Source organism: Gadus macrocephalus, chromosome 5, assembly GCF_031168955.1.
Source record: "Gadus macrocephalus chromosome 5, ASM3116895v1".
NCBI classification, from domain to species: Eukaryota; Metazoa; Chordata; class Actinopteri; order Gadiformes; family Gadidae; genus Gadus; species Gadus macrocephalus.
Window position 1 is genome coordinate 10,423,814 of NC_082386.1, and position 5,064 is coordinate 10,428,877.

Sequence of the window (5,064 nt, forward strand, 5' to 3'; positions counted from 1 at the left end):
TTTTTCTTCGATCATAATCATAAATCATCGAGTGAAAAGTTTATACGCCGAGGGAGTGGAGGTCGGACGATGTGAGTGGAAACGTGAAGGATTCTTTGTTGCGTGTTGTGTATGTATATACGTACGACTTCAGGGTCGCCCGCCACACTGGCGCTACACGAGCAAACACCGTCACTCGCGGCAACATTCCACGGTGACACACACACACACACACACACACCCCAAACACACACAAACACACACACTCACACACACCACGGTCCGACGGCTCAGAGTGAAAACATTCCTCCGGCATCCGCACATTCAACACACGTGTTTCCTGTCTGGCTCTGTATGGCAGCACAGGAAGGCCAAAGCCCCCGTGTCAGCTTTTCCTTTAGAGGCAAAACACTCCGCACAGGCCACCATTGTTCCCAGGCTAAATCGAGGGCTGGTTTCACCTTTGTTTTGGTTGTTTTGCACATGGAGCGACAAAAAAGAAATCCCGTAAACATTCATTATCAAGGGGAAACTTCGACAGCCACACTCCAAGTCGGTGTTATGGGTATCACTGCGTGGCCTGGTTCTCAGTGGTGTCCGCTGATCCCTGTTTGTGTAATGATCCGGCGGGCTGTCTGTGTGTCCAACAACAGAAGCGGTGGTGATGACGACAGCCCCCACCGCCGAGTCCACTGCGGCCCCCGAGACCCGGGCCCTCACCACGACGCAGAGCGTCCAGTGGATCACCACCGCCACCACCAGCCAGCCCCCCATCGTCCCAGTCACAGGTGACCCCCCCCCCCCCCCCCACCATCTCTCCACCGTCTCTGGCCGATGAGCCCCATACCTCCATCCACCTCCATCCTCCTTCTCTGAGAGAAGAGAAGCATGATGGAACGCTGGTTGGACCATGATTAAGTCCGGTTCTCCATCAATCCATCCATCCATCCAATCTCCATGTTTTCTTGTTTGTGGGAAAACTATTGATCAGCGGTTTCTTCATACCATTTTAGCATCTTGCGTTGATTCCCTTTTCGATGTGTACACTGGAAGGGCCCCTCGATGAAGGGTCTGAACCATTTCATCGGTGTTGACACGCATTGACGCACATTGAACCATAAGTCTGATTCAATTATAAAGCAAATCCTCATAAATCCACGTGGCGAAAAAAAAGGCACGCACACATCGCTGGCTGTTTAGTTTTTCTCAGCGTGTGACATACTGATCCAGGGTCTGTGCCAGCCGCTCAGCATGAGTTTAAATAGATGAGTCGGATCATAGGGGGTGTCGTCATGGAAATGGAGACGGCTGGTATTGATACTCTTTCCTCTCCTCTCCAGACGCCCCCCGCTCGGGGGACAACTTCCCCAGCCAGACGGAGATGGCCCACATCTACCAGTCGGCGGCCTGGATACTGGCGGCGCTCCTGCTCATCATCATCGTCTTCATCATCGCCGTGCTGCTCCTCAACAGGAAGAAGAAGTGGCTGCAGATGTCCTGCTACAGTGCACCCAAAAAGGTCAACGCTCGATGTATTTCTGTTTGTTATCATCAACGTGTGGCGTAGAGTAGACATTGTTGAGCTGAGATGTTTGATGGAGTTATCCTTGAACTTCAAATTTCTGATACAATCACTTTTTTTTAACAGAACCTCAAGATTTCTGTTATACATTCTCCACAACAAATCAGAAACCGTATATAAAATACGATCAAACAATAAGATACGATCTCTCCGTGACCATCAAGGCTCAAGTCTTCCATTGTTTTCCTCTGCAGACGGTGATCCTGAAGAAGCACGTGAACAAGAACTCTGTGGTGTACATGGAGCCCTCCAAGGAGAACAAGTTCCAGAACGTGAAGAACGACTATGGAATCGTCAACTTCTCGCCCGAAAGCAGCTCTCCGTGCGGGGAGAGGATGACCATTCCCCGGGCCAAGCTCGGCATGAGCAACGGCAGGGGTCTCCACTAGAGAGGTGCCCCCCATCCCCAGGCCAGACACCTACACCTTGGAGCGGAGCGAGCTCTCGTTTCCAAGGTGATTCATCAAACAATGCACTGTGGGCTGGCCATGAATGCCTCGGGTGGCACCCGCCTGTTTCCTGTAACTGTCTTCCTATGTGGCAAAGCAGCAGAGGGACCTCCAGAGAAGACCAAACAAGTGACTTCTATTGCTTCTATTATTTTTTTTATTTTGTACTCCCAATTCATTTAAGTCTGGACTTTGATCATGGCCAGTGAAGTAAGGGAGAAGACAGAAGATTCAAACTAAATCGGGGATGTATGGATGTAGCTGGACCATTGGACACCGCCAACCTTGGCTTTGGTGCAGAGAGAACTGTATAGGCTGTACATACCAGAGATGGCCTTCGACTGGGAACTGAACGTACACACCGTCACTCTTTATTGCCACCCTGGGAACTGGAACTTTGAGTTGATGGGGTGACATGCTGGCAGGAGTGGACAGGCTGTTGGTTCGAGGCAGGTTGAAAGCCTGTTATGCTGTCTTAATGCAGCAGTGCTGTGTCAGTTAAAAAAAAAAAAAACATATTCCAAGTTGGATTCAATTGAAACATTCAAGCCTTTACTATCAGATGTCAGTAGCTTTACACACCCACACACCCAAAACTCCTGATTTAGAATGTGTGGTTTCCATTGTAGGTTTTTTTGTATATTTTTACAGTATTTGTATTAATAGTTGTAGTGTTATTCCTGGCCTCATGTTTTTACTCTGGGTGTCTCTGTGGTGGCCAGGTTTAAAAAGAAAAACTAAGAAACTAAAAAAATTTAATCACCTCCACCCAATCTGTATGCCCAGGAAAAGAAACCGATCCTTTCAACGGAGAAGGGGCATCTTCCATTACATGACGGATTACAATATGCGTGCCCTTCCACTGGGAACACCATGCCAACATACACCGGACCGAGAGATGCATTACATATCTGATGTGGTGCGTCGCCCCTGGAAACCTAACTGGAACACGGTATCTGATAGCATTCGCGTTTTCCACATGGACCGATTCACCCCCGGGCTGTCAACGGACGCAATCGATTCACAACTCCATGGCATGTTTTGGAATGCCAAGAAAATAAAAAAAAAGATGAAAAAGTCTTTTGGGGATGTGTTTGACGCCAATCCCTTGTTTTGATATCATTATCACATTTATTTAGACCTGCATGGAGCTACTGTTTTTGCAGAATGCTAGAAAGGGTTGTCCCGTCAAACAAAGCTACCATTCCATCGCCTTAATGTTGCTCTTCTTGCCATCTCATGTTTTGATTTGATTTTTACTTCAGCCAATTTTAAGAAATATATGACAAACATAATATATACATTCATTACCCAGATGAACAGATTGTATGTGTTGTACAGCATACAGTTGTCAATGATTGTTATCAACTCCTTATACAGGCGAGCTACTAGTAAATTATATGAAGTGGGAGCGTCGGAGGGGACGAGGTGTAAATAAAGTTATACATAAAAAAAAACATTGGAACATGTTAAAGAGACATAGCACTTTTATTAGGAGCCAGTGTTGTTTGTTGTTTAAGGGTTTTTGTTATGTTGTTTTTCTTTTAGAATGCCCACTGCCGAATACTAAGGGGATTAAAGACCTACATCGAGGATTTAATACGTTTATGAAGCACATGTAGTTATCAAACCACTCCAGTCACCGACATTGTTGCACCACAGTCGGGGATTCAAACCCAATCGGGGGGAGGGGGAGGGGAAGTGAAAGAGAGAGGCAGGGTCTGTGTGAAGCATTACAACATCACATCCAGGGTTTTACAGGAGAACTTGCATTCAGCTTCCGCTTTGATTTCCTGTTTCTCAATGCAAGACCGCTGCACTGCCAAAAGAATGGCAGGCCATTTACAGCGATGTTGTGTCTGGGTGTTTCGGTAGGTCTGTCCGTTTCAAATCATAACCATGTGCTTTAAAATGAAGAAATGAGTTTGTTCAACCTAACGCAGTTCTCTGTTCTTCTATGTGTTTAAAAGAGGATAGTTTAAAATAGTGGGAGAGAAGATCTTATTTATTTTTTCACATAGCTTTATTTATTAATACTAAACTATAGTTTAAGTTTTTTTTTTTTTTTCTTTATCTTTTTGAAAAGACAAAAAGAATTTTGGTAGCCAAAGCTGCTGTACATTTTAGACATCGTAAAAAAAAAAAACATTTACCATTTCTATCTACTATACCCTGTACAAGCTTTATTTATTTCACCGGTGAAAACTCTGTACATATGTTTCCTAGATGCTGAACTGTAACATTTACACCTATTTTGAAAATAAATAAAACGTGTGATACAAAGTGGTGGCTCTGGGGTGCAATGCTTGGATAATCCCGTTTGATCGTTCTGTGTTCCCGTTATCTATGCCAGCTGTTGACATGCATTCTGGAAAAAACGCTCATCTGGCGCTGGCCACTTTCCTTCTGGTATCTCGCTAACCTTTCAGAAGTATTTAGTAGGGGTAGCCATCTTATCTTTGTAATTTCTTATCTCAACTGTGGGACAGATAAAACAAAAGACTTGTTCCAAGTTGTTTCCTGTAGACCACTACACAAGCAATATTAAAAGCAACGAAACTTGCAGACTAGACCTTGAACCTAGCTTACCTTTACTATCCCCCACACACACACACACACACACACATCGACCAATTTGCCAAGTATGGTGGCACTCTCACAGAGATAACAAAGCTTTCTAAGATGCATTCATGTCTTCATTTAGTTCCGAAAGTGCTTTGAAGCTAACAAAATGCACATCGGTTAACTTTTGCTTTGATCGATCAGTTGTATTGGTTTGACTGCCAACAGCCTCACTCATTCAAAGTGAAATTAGCCATAATCCACGCTTGGAAATGGCTCCCACATATGTTTGAATTTAAATCGACCGCATAATGAGTTCAGAGGCTTGAGATTTAAACAGGGTCACAAGTATTTTCTTTTCCTAATATTTAGGATAATCACAAGCTTATGAGGTAATATTCCATTTCAGTAGCAGAGAAGGGGAGACTGGTCCAAAGGCCAGCAACGGCAACAGCCGCCATTGTTTTCAAATGACCAGAACCACGACAGAGA